Below are 15,390 nucleotides of genomic sequence, written 5' to 3'. Positions count from 1 at the left end.
AAAGTTGATCCAATCCTAGTTCGGTTGCAGAAGTATTCAGAAAAATCTTTCTCTTTTCACGTGCTGTATTTGGTCAGCATGCCGTGGATGACTAGCGTTATGTTTTCTCCTGTTCAGACTCTGTCACACCACTGCAGCTTTCACAGCTGTCATCTTCATGTTCACTATGGTTATTTTCTGAAAAGAAACAGATTCTTCTGTTCAGAAAACACCTGCTCTTGCTTCATATCATTTTCCTTCTGCCAGATCTTAGTAATGAGCTCTTTTAAGAATTGCCTGGAGAATGGGAACAGGTTGGTAATAGCAAGTAAAAGAAAAATCAAACCCATAATTACATCTGTAAAGGAGTTTTTCTCCAACCGCCTTCTGCTTTGGGTCTCTGTCCTGGTTTCAGCTGAGGTAGAGTTAATTTCCTTCTTAGGAGCTGGTGCAGTGCTGTGATTTTGGTTTTAGTAGGAGAATAATGTTAACACCACACTGATGTTTCAGTTGTTGCTAAACAGTGCTTACTCTAAGTGAAGGACTTTCCAGTTTCCCATGCTGTGCCAGTGAGGAGGTGCACAAGGAGCTGGGAGGGAGCAGAGCCAGGACAGCTGATCCGAACTAGCCAAAGGGATATTCCGTGCCATAGAGCATCGTGCTCAGTGTGCGAACTGGGGGGAGCTGGCTGGGAGCGGCTGATTGCTGCTCGGGGACTCGCCGGGCATCGGGCAGTGAGCAGCAGTATTGTGCATCACTTGTCTTTCCTGGGTTTTATTTATCTCTCTTTTTGTCATCTCCCTTTTTATTACTATCATTATGTTATTATATTTTATTTCAATTATTAAACTGTTCTTATCTCAACCCATCGGTTTTACCTTTTTGTCTTCTGACTCTCCTCCCCATCGCTCCAGGGGGGAGGTGGATGTGAGCAAGCAGCTGTGTGGTGCTTGTTGCTGGCTGGGGCTAAACCACGACAAACTTGATCCCAAATCCATGGAAGGCAATGAGGAGACTCCCACTGACTTTGGATCAGAACCTAAAAGACTTCTGCGAAAGGAATATTGAGAATACTTTTGGCAATCCACAGCTACCTGCATTTGCAAAGGTTACTCTGCTTGTGGTGGAAAAAAAAAAAAAAGAAAAAGTGCAAGAGATCTTGACCTTGCAAACATTCACCTTTGTGAGCAACCCTCTCCTGTGTAAGTAGCCAGCCTTCCATCAGTGGCTTTATTTGCCTAAGTCCTTGCACATACATTAAAGATTTATAACAGAATTGTTATAGACAATGAAGTTATGTGCCATCCTGTTGTTTTCTAGTAGTGGTTTGATTTAAATTACATGTGGAACAAAGGAAATAATATTTTTTTAAAAAGAATGAGAGTAATACGAGCACAAATAAAATTTGGTTACCAATGGAATTGAAGTAGTTGGAATAACTTTTCTTATGAAGAAATATTGTGCCTAGGGAGAATGTTTTGTATAATACTCCGTAGCTTGGGATTTTATTTAAACCACCCTTTAGACATCCTAGATCTCAAAATGTAGCCCAGTGGAAAAAGCCAGCAAGGGGATGTGTCTGTCTTTTTTTTTTTTTTTAATCCCCTCCTTTTGAGCGTTTACTTAATAATCCTCATAAAACTGAGATTTTGCTAAGAAATAATAAGTGCATACAAATTAAGCAGTATCTCTGAAAGAAACTAAAACAAAAAAGCCCAATAAATCAAGATTTGGAAAGGAAATGAAAGCAGCATATATTCCACAGGAAAGTTTCCTTACACAGTATTTGGTACTAAAGCATTTATTGACTTCAATCTAAGAGAAAAAAAGCAATGTGTCAGCTGAATGGGTCCCAGCTGGATACACCTGTCTCTTGACGAAGGCAGCTGACCGTTGCAGCAAGAAGCTGAGGGAAGGGGCATGTTTATACACTGCTTCATTTCAAGCTTACTGGACAAGACCCATACAGCAAACAGTCACAGGGATGGCTGATAGCAGTATTTGTTTCCAAAACTAACCTGTGACAGCACGACTGACCTACAGGGGTGCTACCTAGCTGTTAGGAAGCACAATCCATGCAGAAAACATCACTGTCCATAAGAGCAAGAGGTTGGATAACAGGTAAAAAACAGAGAGGACATTTTATATACAATTGTGTACGTGTACACACGCAGAGATGCAAACCTGAGGGTTCGTCTTTGGGGTTTCCACCAGCTGCCCATGAAAAGGGCTGCTACGAAGGACCCAAGAGCCACTGGAGCCCACAAACAATGCAAAATTTTTCTAGCGTTTATCCACAGTATGAAAGGAATAGACTAAGTCTCTTATGAAACAAAGAATGCTCAAAGCTTTTGTTTTTTAATACTCATCTTACAGTTGTGGCACCTCTGAGCTTCCTTCCTTGAGCCTGCAGGCAGTGCTAGGTTAACGGTTGGACTCTGATTTTAAGGATGTTTTCCAACCTACAGATTCTGTGATAGCGTCTTACAAGCCTTGCTCCCTACCCCTGCCCACAGGTGAGGGAAGCACAGATTAAACACAACAGATTGAGCTAAACTGTGCAATGAGTCAACAGAACAGCTTTCTTTTGGTTCCCCTGCAGCTAGGATCTTGCTCTAAAAGTGATGTTATATTTTCGGGTGATATTTAATCAAACGGTCACTTGTTCATAAGAAAACACCTGAAGTGACTGCTAGGCTTTTTTCCCCCTTTTGGCTAGTGCTAAAGTATAAATTTACTGAGCATAGAACAAAGTCTTCTGTGGTATTTCCAATGTCTGAATCTGCTGTATGTGTAGTGGTCAAAACCCATCAGCCTACACATCACTTCCAAATATGAAGGATCAGTCTCGCTGTTTCGATGCAATAGAGTTACCATTGCTATCGTAGCAATCCAGTCCCATGGAATCAAACTGTGTGTATGTAAACACGCTGCCCTCAGAACCATTTATATATCCTTCAGTGACTCCACTGAGCGGTTTGGTAAGAGAACACCCTATTAAATTCTTTTTTTTTTTTTTTTTAATTCACATAAATTACAGTTTAAAACTAAATTTGAAAGACTGGCTGGGGGCAATCAGCCTAGGCTGAGCTTTTTTATGAAATCTGTGATTTAGTGATTTAAACTTATTTGATTTTCTGAGATAGACTAAGAGCTCCTAGGCAGTCTATTACTCAGTCTCAGCTGACAAGAGGTAACTTCTAAAGATATGTTAACACAGCCACTTGCTATCTTGAAAACATAACCCTACCATATTGGAAGTAATATTCTAATAAAAAGTTCACCACCCTATCTACAGTTATTGCCGTGTTACGTGATAGTAATAACTGAGAGGCATCAACATGAACTTCGCTAGAAATAGCTCTAACAGCTTGGAAAGGCACTTCTTCAGGTGAATGGAGAAAAACTTTTCAGCTCCTGGAAACACGAGCCTTTCTACTGCACTTCAAAGCCTCGCCCAGATGGAAGCAAACACTGTAGGAAGCTGCTGTAGGGTCCATTTGGAAGCTGACTGTAGCACGGGAATTGAAAGAAAAAGAATTTGGCATCTAAAAGGAGGTTCTGTGGAGTCAACGCTTTCTAAGCAGAGGACAGAGAGAGATTTGGCAAGGTTAGTGCATATATTATTGATGGTTTAGGTCACAAAGGGGTAAGCCCAGATCTAACTCTGAGGCAGCTGAACTTGCAGTGGTCTGGAAGCCCACCCTTCTCAGGTGTGACCGACACGATGCTGCATTGCTCAGGCCACAATCTCCGTGTGGGTACGTGAGTGTTAGAGATTGACAGAAAACATGCACATGCAAAGAAAACCCCACCATTTTTGCACTAACCTGGGATTTTCTGCATTGCCTACTGCCCACCCACCACAGGTAAAGCTTTTGTGTGGATAGTTGTCAGAGAATTAGCATAGAGTGTTGAGAAAAGGAATAATTATGCCCGCTTTAGATTGTTCAAACTGAAACACTTTTTTAAAGGAATCATTCCAAAATGGAAATCAATGATGGTTGGCATCAGACTCAGAACATTGCCTTGGGACATCAAAGTGCACAAATGCTTTGTTGATATTTTGGACACAGTGCAGGACAGTTTTCCAAGTGATTTTCCATCTCACAGCAAGAAAAATATTGCATTTTCTTATTTACATGTGGACATTATTTGTAATTTAAGCAAGTATCTGCAACACACTAATGCCTACAGCATTTTTTTTAAATGAATAGCAGAGAAGGAAATAACACTGGCACTTTTGGTAGAATTTTATCTGTTGGATTTAGTAAGAATGGGATACTCTGTATAAACAAAGTCTTGTTTCCTTATTTGCACAGGGATCAGAACTGCTGTCTCTAGCTTTCTTTTCTCCTGACAATTTGTTCCTGTAATCTCCTTATGCTCCTACATAAAAACCTTTGAGAAGTCATTTAACTGACAATTTAAGCTAGACGTCAGTAAATATAACAGGAGGAATGGAGCAAGTCACCCCACAAAGGAAGCAAAACAATAAAAAATGGGAATTTGTAGTACCACACCCACTACTTTTTATTCCTTTTAAAAAAAAATCAAACCAAAGCTTCCTTGTGATGTCTTCTTTTTTCCTCCACTTGCAAGTTGCTTCTGCTTAGACTGAGTTCACGATGTATAGAAAAGCTTACACCACAGTTAGGTCTGGTCTAAGAAGATGCTTGATGTTTAACAGTGGCAAGCACACGAACTGAGTGACTGGAGGACACTGGAAGTCTGTGCACACGTAGGGTAGGGAAGTAGCAAGGCAGAGATTTGAGATGGGCCAGGTGCCCTTGTTTTGGGATGCGTAGGGTTCTTCAAAATGGCTCAGCATCAGCTGAAAGTGTCTTTGCAAGTGCAAGGTGGATGGCATTACAAAAGCTTAACTGAAAAATCACACAATGGGTAATTCTAGGTAACTCCTCAGGAATAAGGACACCACGCACAATACTAGCAGATTGCTGTTTAGGGTTGGCCAGAAATAACTGCAGCTGACAGCAGTGGCTCATCTGAAGCATGGACCAGAGTGTCCTGGGCACACTCAGACACTCAGCAAGCAGTAGTAGTTCCTGCCACAAGCTCACGTCTGGGCATAGGCAGCCCAACAGCTCTTAGAGGAAGGAATAACTGCAGGAAACCAGATTCAGCTACAGAGAAAACAGAATTTCAATCAATGATTTTTTCATGACAACTGGAGCAATGTAGTCCACAGAGTCCAGTGTATTAAATGGCATATTTTCACTCTGGGGAAGCTAACTGTGGAATCATTCCCCAAAGACTATCATGCAACATGAGTGGCTGATTATCTCAACGAAGTGTTGCAGAACTGTTCTCTCTCTCTTCTTACAAGTGATGTTCAGTATAAATCATCCTCCTATTGCATTACCGCCACATCAAAAGAGAACCCCAAGGAAATAACGACCATCCCATATTCCTGTCTCAGTCAGAGTTGTGATCCTAGAAGCAGAGAATCCCTGGGAGGCTCTCAAAGGACTTTGCATCACTGTTCTCTGAGCAAAGATCATGGGCAATAACCAGTACGGTTTATACGACATTCCGGATCTGTTTCCTGCAAGAACCTGATTTTGCCCCTAAACAGATCATCTTGGGGCAAAAAAAGTTTGGTTTTTTAAAAAATAAAAAGTTAAAAATATTTAGTATTTTTCCTTTTCCCATGAACAAAATCTCTTTTTTTTTTTTTAGTAGATATCAATTGCTAGAGTTTTTCTTTGTGTAGGGCTTGTGTAAGCTGAAAAATGAGCAATTTAAATTCAGTATTTCAACAGAATTGCAAAGTTTCTGACCATCAATAGGCAAGTCTCATTCTAGCAGAGCAAAACCAGGATTGTCTCACCCTTCACCTGGAGCAGTACGACCAAGGCTCCCTGTTCTTCAGAGAGGAAGGGGCCGTGCTGGATGGAATTTTTCTAAAGCATTAAACTAGAGCTGCGGCTCCTCTGTTACCACATTTTCCGTGCTATCTTTTTATCCTCTTCATCATACGATCCAACAAAGTGTGTCACCCAATGGAATGTCTGGAAAGTTTAGCAAGTTTGATCAGGAAAAGAAAATTTTGTCCACCAGCTCTATTAAATTCACCGCGTTTCCTGAGAGAAGAGGATCTTTGAACAGCAGCAGGGTATATGATTGCAAGCAGACATTAATTTTATTGCACAACTACTCAATAGCACTTTTCTGAAATAGCTGGAAGTTCTACTGCACGGAGAAAGTCAGCATTTTTTAGAGCAGTTTAAACCATAAAACAGAGTAGTAACCATCAGGGGAAAATAAGAATAGCTGTTCCTTCAAAAATTTTTGAGTGATTAGACTAATTGTCAACCTTTCCTGTACATGATCTATTATCTATTATTATTAATAAATCTCCCACCTTACTTCATAGCAGCAATCGACATCTTTCTAGTCTAAACTTTTGTTTTTCTTCCATTATGGAAGCATTTCTTTCTAAAATGAGGGGGTTTTGCAAAGTGCTGCTAGAAGGGAGATCAGAGAGCAGGAGCAAACAAGGCTTCAGATGGCTGTGCCAGCTCTCCTGAGTGCAGTGCCGTGGCACTGCTGCTATTAAGCATATTCCTCACCTTGAAAGCCAAATCAAAGACAATTTCAAAACAAGGAATAAAATTAGAAAACCAAACATGTAAGGGTGAGGAAAGCTAGATCTGATCCAGGACTTACTAGGGTAAGTGAAATCACAATTAGGCTTTCCTAATCAGGATCTCGATGTTCTTTCCCATATTTGTATTATTATGAACTAAAAATCAGTAAGTGCTCTAACTACAACCACGTATCAGAGGGACAAGGAAGGGGACAGTCAAGTTTCTGCAATTTTTTGGTTTTTCTCATATAACATATGGGTTAACTGTTGCTTCTTTTGTCCAATTGATGTCCTTGTAAGATTATCTTATTATCTTAATGCATTCCCCCCCCCCCCCCCCCCAAAGAACTAATTCTATTTCTAAATAGATTTTCTGGGCAACATTTTCTGATTTCTATTCTTATCGTTTCTTCTGGTTGTATTAGCACTTTCTTTTCAAACAGCTCTGGCTAATACAAACTTGATTAACATGTCATTCAATGAGCCCATAAACAAATTGGCAGGCAGGATATTAAATAACAAGTAAAGTTCTTGTAATACACATTTAGCAAGTTAGAACACATTTAAATGAATAATAGCTGTGTCTTAAAAATAGCAAAGATAATTCTACACATCTCTTTTTTAGATTGTTAGACCTCAGTAACTTTCTGAGAAGTTACTGTTTAAAAACATGACACTACTGTGAGCACAGAATATGAAATCTGGGGTCATTTACTTCCAATCCTTCTGAAAAATGTGCCGCATTTGCTGTACAGCAGAACAACTACAGGGACTCTGAAAGGGCACTGCGAAAACCACTGCTCCATGAAGTGCTCACTGGTTAATGTTTAGAAAAGGAATTTGTGAAGGCATAAAAGCACTTTTTCACCAGATTACAAAGGATGGAGAAAGTTTCCAGTTGCTGGAACCAAAAAAAGGCGAGGAAGTACAAGTACATGCGGGGGGTGTGGGGGGAAAATTCACAATTCTCCTTTGCAAAGAGAAAGGAGTGATTAGCAGAAGGCACTCACGAAAATACTTCCACCCCAGCCCCGGGAAAGATTTGTATACAATCAACTTCTGTTTGCCGAATATCGGTTGCCGATTTATTTCCATGCAAGCTGATGTTGTTTTCCCTGCTTGAGTGGCATACCAGTAATAAATATATCTATTATTCATTAAATGACATCAAAGTACTTTAATATGCCTCAGCATTTCTGAACGGCATTGAAATTGCAGCAATACAACACCCTTCTCACTGAATTTGCCATATTAACTGCTAAATATTATAGTTTGCAGCTTAAACTTTCTAAGTGTTGGAATCAGGGCGGTGATTTTCTTCATTGTGTGTTACAGATCAGGTATGATGGGAGAGGTGGCGTTGGTGGGGCAGTGGGAGCTCATTTCGCTGAAGTATGGGACCAAGCACCAAAATACCCATGTTCTCTGTGACGACACTGCATGCTGACCTTGTGAGCGTAAGGCAAGAAATTAGGAAATTTAAGCCACTGCTGAAAATTTCAGCCAACAGGTTTGCATATGGAGCTCAAGCCCATCAACACCCCTATTTTCCAGATAATTCTCCAGCAAAATAACCACAAATCCTTACAATTCTTAATTTTTTGTTTTTAGACACTTTACACACCAGTGAACATTTCTAGACAGAATAGAGAATCACTTAACTATGTAGAAGTTAAACCCTTAAAAAATTTTTCTTAAGAAAAAAAAAAATTACCCACCAAAAAACCCTGGTCTTATACACAGCTCAGTTCACCCACATTTTAAAATACAATTAACAAAATTCACTGGGCCTGAAGGGTGTAAAATGAGGAAAAGGATGTTTCTAAGGCAAAGACAGATCCACAGATAGATGCTCTAGTATGTGCATGCATTGTTTTGTGTGGTTTGTCACATTTTGTTTGTTGTATTTTGTTTTAAATACATAGGGAGAATAAGAAAAAAAGGAGAAATCAGGAAGGTTTACTCTTCTGATTTTCTCTGCTTGCTGTTTGGAAGCAAGTATTCATGTTGCTGACTTAACTGGCTACAGGGTCCCAGCTTACATTTGCATGATGGAGAGCTCTGCATAGCATTTTCCTGAGTGCCACAGCATGCCAAAGTAGATGGAAGATGATTTATGGACTTCGTTGTTTATGGGGATATACGAGGACAGAATTATGCCTAGTTCACCGTGTCCCAAATAATTCCTTGAGGTTATAAAGTTTTCACAGGAGTGTCTTACCATAGGTTTATGCCAGCATAAAATCAAAATAACGGCAAGTGAGCTACTGAAGCGGAATGCATAGGGAACGTACCAAAGCACATAGTGCTGTGGGGGATAAATCTAGCTACAACTGAACCATACCAGCCACAGAAGAAGCAAGTTTTATCCCCAGTTAATGCTCAGTGCTTCTGGTGAAACACTTCCAGATTGTATTATTGTCACCAAGTGCAGCATTTGGCAAACGATATCTACAAACAGAGTCCTGCAAAAGTCAGGGTATAAGCAAATGAATCTGAAAGCTGAATAGTTTTGCTTCTTTAATGATTAGCACTTGAAACATCTAACAGCAGTTACCCGTGTTGTGTCCTATTAAATACAAAGAGAGAACTCACAGCGAACGATAAAAGTGGGATGCTCTTTAAACAACATGGAGATGACTGCTGCCACTCTTAAGAGTTCAGGGACATTACAGACATGATCTTACATGACTGAAGCTGGCAGTGACATCTCGCCAAGATGCAAAGTAAGGCTGAAAATGAATACGCAAGTCCATCGGTACTGTTGTTATTTACTACATGTCTCCCAAAAAAGAATATGGAACTTTGGATGGCTAGAGGATGTTTCCCAGAGGTTTGCCTGTGCTGTCTTCTGAGTCCTGACAGTGACAGAACCACCATTCATGAATTTCAGCACATCCTAGGAGCTAAGGCTGGTTTTGTCGTTTATTAACATCACTGCAGCTTGAAACTTAAAATGGAACGTGAATCTACATTTGATAACTCTGGCCAAAGGCTTATTGCAAGAAGTTATCTTTCTGGTACTTTAACTCTTGCTTTCATAGTAATAACATCAAGCATTGAAAAACTAGCTGTTGTTTGGGGCGAATGCTACTGAAGTGGTTGTATCAGGCTGTGCTTTCAGCAGGTGTGGGGTAGGTTTTGCTATTCAGTTGCAAAATGGAAAAGTCCAGTACTTGTAAATTAAATGCTCTTGAAGAGGTCCTGCGTTAGAAATCTATTTTGGAAAGCTTTTCTTCCTATCTACTTGGGCAAAGTCCACAGTCTTTCAATGTTTCTGTAAGCTGTAATGGTTTTGTCCTGCAAGACAAATACCCATCGATTTGAGTTTCTAATGACTGCTAGGTCAGGCTTGCTATATATTTTCTTAATTAATGTATCTGTCCTTCCTTCCATTTAATACGATGACCAAACTTCCATTTTACCATCTGTGTGGATGTTAGTCTGAAGCACTTACAATGTCAAAGGCTTTGTATTAATTTCTAATTTATTTTGAGCCTTTTTTAAGAAATGTGACTGGTCAGCATAGATTTATGATTTGTTTTTTTCAGCTCAATCTGCTATCATTTGTCACAGATTTAAATTAATGTATACGCATTGATCTACAGGAAGGAGACTGTTACTGTTTCTTGAGATACGAGGAAATAATCTGAACTCCAGAGAGGATTTCAGGTAAATTTGTTGAAGCTGGAAAGTTACTTCCTACTTGTAATTAGCAATGCTTCAATCTCCTGCCTTAACAGTCAATAGTAGAGGTAGAGATTGGAAAGAGAAGTATCACATCCAGTATAAAGACTGCAGCGTACAGGGTATCTAGGTGCCATCCAGCAAACCAAGCAGATGCTTAGAGCATGCATTTAACTCTGACAGCGTTAGCTGGACTTCAGTTAAGCCAAAGGCATAGGGATAGATTGGCTCCTGAATCCTACCTAGGAAGCCCTGCTTTCATTAAAGTCTATGAGAATTTAAGAACCTAAATACAATTAGGTATCTTGGCCTTACTGCTTTACTTCTCAGGGCTGCCCTACGTACATATTTAAAGTTAGGCATGTGCTTAAACCTTATGTGAAAATTGTATTCAGACAAGTGATCTAAAATTAAAATATCAGCCTGACTCTTGTATACTTGCAAATCATATTTATTTTGACAACAGGTTAATATAAGACACGGCTGAGAGGGAGCCTAGAGCTAGGTGGATTGTGTGATTTAATGCTCTGTAATTAAAAGACAAAGCCCAGGGATGCTGCCTTTCAAGTGTGTGTTGTCTGCATGCATGCCAGTAAACCAGAGCAGTTGCCATGCTACTTCATGGAAAGTTATTTATTAAGTCAATGATTTATTTAGTCTGTTTAAAGAAGGTGGGATAAAACACTGGGCTGGTATTGCCATGATGATTATGCTATTATTATTATTTTTTTAATATTGGGCAACCCACACTGCAGCCAACTCCAAGACACTTCAGAAGTGAACTTCCCATTTTCTGGCTGGAGAACTAAAACCTTCATTCTAGACAAGGATAGGATAAATAATATTTTCATTCTAGAACCCTACAGAAAACCCTCTAGAACCCTACTTTTCCTAGAATCTTTCATGTACTCACCACCCAGCCCACCATCTCTGAGAAATGAAATACAAGCCCAGACAGAATCCCAGGTTTGAAGATACCACAGAGGAGGAGAAACTCAATTCCTATCTCCATTCTTCTATAACTCAATGCATTATTTACCAGGACAGAGCCAGAAGCCAGACATGGTTGCTCTCACCCTACTGACCTGAAATAAACTATTATTTCCACCTGCTCATCCATAACTTCCCATCACTCTCCCCTACCTGGTAGATCCCTTGCCAGCCCAGCTCCCAGACCTGCTCTGGGTTATTAAGGGGGAAGTTCCTTAACACTTTTGACAGAGGTGAAACAACAGATTTTTATAGCAGAGGTTTAGCATTGGGGTAGCGGGAAGGGAAAGCAAGGAAAGAGCAGCTGGGCATGATGTTCTCAATTCAGCATATCTGACCACTAACCTCTATGTCTTTCCAGCAGCTGAACTTTACATAACTACTGGAAAAGACTCCTTCAGCTCACATGGGAAACAGCAGGATTTTTGGGGTGCTAAAGGCCCCAGATTTATTGCTATTACCCTGCTATTGAGGTCAGTGGGACAGAGGCAGGTGACTGTCAGTGCCAGGTGATAGTATCTGAATTGTGGGAAAACCACATTAATTCAAAGCTGCCTACCCAGAGAAGAGAGTCATAGTTAACTGCAAACCCATCCTGGTGCAATAGTATAACACTATGTTGTGTTAAATCCTGAATAGATACAATCCTCAGAAGCTATTTTAATCAATTAAGAACAGTTGGACCCTTCAGCACAAGGTTACTATCATCTACTTATTATGTACTTAAAATGCAATTATGGACAGGAAAATAATTTTCGTTTTCTATTGACCTCTTTTTTACTCAAGTGAATTAAGTCTACTTCTCATCTGCATTCAAAGTCCCAGCTGCTTCCTGACAAAATCAGATCCTGTAGGCTTTTTATATCCAGTAGCAATGCAGCAACGCCATATGTAAGCCCAGGGTGTGTGGGGGAGCTGGGATGTTTCCTGGCTCCTGAATTATCAGGCTGTTCCAACTTCCAGTGCAGAATCATTCCCAGGATGGTGATTCATGAGGTAGCAAAGAACCTAGATCCAGTTCCCAGGCTAAGTTTTCAGAGTTTGAAAAGCAATCTTCCTTCTCAAGCTTAAGAAAAGAAAAAGAAAAAAAAAAAAGAAAGAAAGAAAAAGGGAAAGGAAGATGGTTTTTAGAGTCACTACCTACAACAGAGCAGATCTCTGAGACTATCAGTTATCCGATAGACAGGGGGTAGAGTAAAAAGGGTGAATGTATAGTGAAGGAATTTTCCTAAACATATATAAGTAGCATACCATCACACTTTTACTCAAAGAAGCAAAGCCTGCAAGAGGAACAAGTTACTATGCTTTGAAACACATCTGACCAGTGACTGAAATGTCTTCACGCATAGTTTCAACAACCAACAAACCACATCTGAAATTCAGGGCAATGCACAAGAACTGAAAATGCAAATGCTCGTACTCCCTAAATGACATTGATGCAAGTTGCTTGCTACCATAATTAGCTTTGTCAGAAGATCTTAAATAGAAAGGAATGGCGGGGAGTCCCTGCAGCACAAACCAGTGGATACATGTGTCAGAGCAGTGTGTAGTTAAGTTCTTAAAAGCAGATCTGCATTCATTCCTGACCACTGCACTTACATTGTCATTTGATGGACAGATATGCATAGGCTAGCTACATTTCACCATGAGATTGCTAATACAATTCCAAGGTTATATTTATAAGAAACCTGGCAAATCCTTTAATTGGTATCCACTGCAGTACATCACCAAGTAAAAAAACCAACAAACTCCAGAGTAGCCTTCAGGAACCTTCTGCCTAAGCTGAGAGGAGGTTTAAGTCGCGACACAACAGTCTATCAGGACTTAGACTTCTGGGAAGAATTGTTACTTTCAGCTGTACCTTTAGTAGATGCCAAAGGAATAATCTGAACACCATTCTTTGTGGTCAAGCTTCGGTTTCTATGCTGCTACTATAATATCTAAACTCTTCCTACTAAAAATTGCATATCAATAGAACCGGCCATACTGAGTGTCAGATAATTGCTGGCACTTATTTTTCAAAGTCAAAACTCTGCTTGGACTTCCCTTTGAGAAAATGAGGGGTTTATTAGTTGGCAGGGGATTGGAGGTGATACCAAGGGGAATTTGGGTTGGGAATGCAGTGTTCCAGTTACAGCATCCTTGCTGGCAGAAAGGCTTTCCTCAGAGACAAAGTTCAGCAGGGTTTCCTGAGATGGCTTAGCTCTCAGACCTGGTTTTGGATGCCTCAGAAGATGTCAAGACGATGCCTTCAGACATACGGACCCACCCAGCAAGGCACAAAAGCCTCTGCCTTTCTCAGTGCAGAGTCAGTTATGAGTCGGTGTGTGGCACTTGCAAAAAGAACTGAGGGGGAGGAGGGATAGAGTTTGTGCTTGTCATATTGCTGCATAATATGGGAAAACACTGATTTCATATCGGTGTCTCGGAAGCACAGACTTTACCCAGTCTATCGCGTTGGGTCTCCCTCTTCTCAGACCTGACCGACCAGATGTCCACGTGGGTAACGCTGCCCTTTATTTCCCTGCTCACGGGGACATTTGCCAGAAAGATGATGACATCTGTCAGGCATTCGTATTTTGGTTAGCCCAAAACCACTGGGTTAAAGTGAAGCAATCAGAAGTTTCTAGCTGCCCACAGTCTGCCTGGTTGAAGTTAATGCAGTTTTTATGAGGCATTTTATTATTAAAAGAATTTCTCTAGAAATCAACCCGCCCACTGCCTGTCCAAGGTTTACAAAACTAATTTAGTTCAAGGGTGCTCACAGTCAAGTAAATGCAAGCCAAACATTATTCTCTGCTAGGGAAGTGTCATTCAAAGAAAGGTACCTAGCAATGTGCAGACCATATTTTAACATGCCCATAAAGTGCTATTTTCTAGCTTAGCGCTGCATATCTCTCTGCTTCTGAATGCTTTGCAGTTGCAATGTTCATTCAACCCAGGAAAGATGCTCTAGGCAGCTCTACACTATACAAGCCCCGTTATTTAATCATGGTATCACTACAGGGCTGCTGACCTCGCTGACATTACATGCATCAGGCTGTTTGTTAGCAGGATCTCCAACCTCCTCCCCACACTCTGCCTCCTTTAGCAACCAGCCAATACATGTCTTTCTTCGAGGCTTGGTGTATCTTGCAAGAGCTAAATTTTACAGCAGTCTCAGGCTACTTTCCCTTGCTGCCCCCCCCAAAAGAGCGGGTGGAGTTTGGGGTAGTCACATAAATGGATAGAGATGTTTGGCTAAATCTCAATTTACAACATTCAATTTGCAGAGCAGGCTTAAACAGAAAGCACAGCGCTGTCGGGCACTGACCTGACTTACAGACCGCGGGGCGGCATTGGAGGTTTCTGCGATTAAAGGAGCTGCCTTGTATCTTTGCTTAATATATTAGTCTTGGTTAATAATTACTTTCAGCTTATTTAGAAAAATAGAACCAGTCATATGATTTCATTTGCCTGCCTTTAAGTGTTAACTCTTCAACTCTGCTAGAATTGACGTCTGTGCTTCCCCATTACAGGTGACTCAAACAATCCCTGCTCTAAACAACCAGCCTGAAGCAAAACAAGGCTCCTTGCCTTGTCCTGCCGTAGAGGATCCCTGTGCCTTGTGTCAGCTCCCACCACAAAACCTGAGCATCTACACCTTTGCACCCCAGGCTGTTCACAGACAGATGTCTCATTTTTGAGATACAGAACAACAAAAAACCCCCAACAAATCACAAACAAAAAAAACCACACAGGAGAAAATGACAGGGGGTTTTAGTAAAGAGAAACACCCCCCCCACACACACACCCCACTGCAAACAGATAATTCTTCATGTTAATCTGCAATGACAGGGGATAAGATCATGGGCTTTGTTATTTCTGTGGTTCAGCTAACATCAGAAACACTGCAGAACTGATGAGAACCAGTTGCCCTTGCTCACCTTCTAAGAGAAGATCTACACCAAACCACACTGGAGTTGTAAAGGCTTGCTGCCACTTCACCCTCCCCCTCCTCAATCAAAACCCTGGTTTAAGAAAGCTGACTGCTGCTGGCATAAGAGCAGCGGTAGCTTCTGGACCCGGCCCTGATGGAATCACACCAAGCAGAACTGCAGCTGAGAGGCAGAAAAGCAAGTGCA

General features: G+C 40.8%; 1 long non-coding RNA gene across 1 annotated transcript; it reads right to left on the bottom strand.

The window, feature by feature from the left end:
* Positions 1-488: 488 nt before the first annotated feature.
* Positions 489-14,615, bottom strand: LOC119151411. The gene is made up of 2 exons (XR_005105409.1): positions 14,580-14,615; positions 489-1,029 (listed from the first exon to the last, which is right to left on the bottom strand). It is a non-coding gene; the product is annotated as an uncharacterized LOC119151411 (long non-coding RNA).
* Between the last annotated feature and the right edge of the window lie 775 nt (positions 14,616-15,390).

The sequence above is a fragment of the Falco rusticolus genome, chromosome 7, assembly GCF_015220075.1.
Source record: "Falco rusticolus isolate bFalRus1 chromosome 7, bFalRus1.pri, whole genome shotgun sequence".
In the NCBI taxonomy this organism is placed as follows: domain Eukaryota; kingdom Metazoa; phylum Chordata; class Aves; order Falconiformes; family Falconidae; genus Falco; species Falco rusticolus.
Note: the sequence above shows the minus strand (reverse complement) of the source record. Positions and strands in the feature narration are given on the sequence as shown.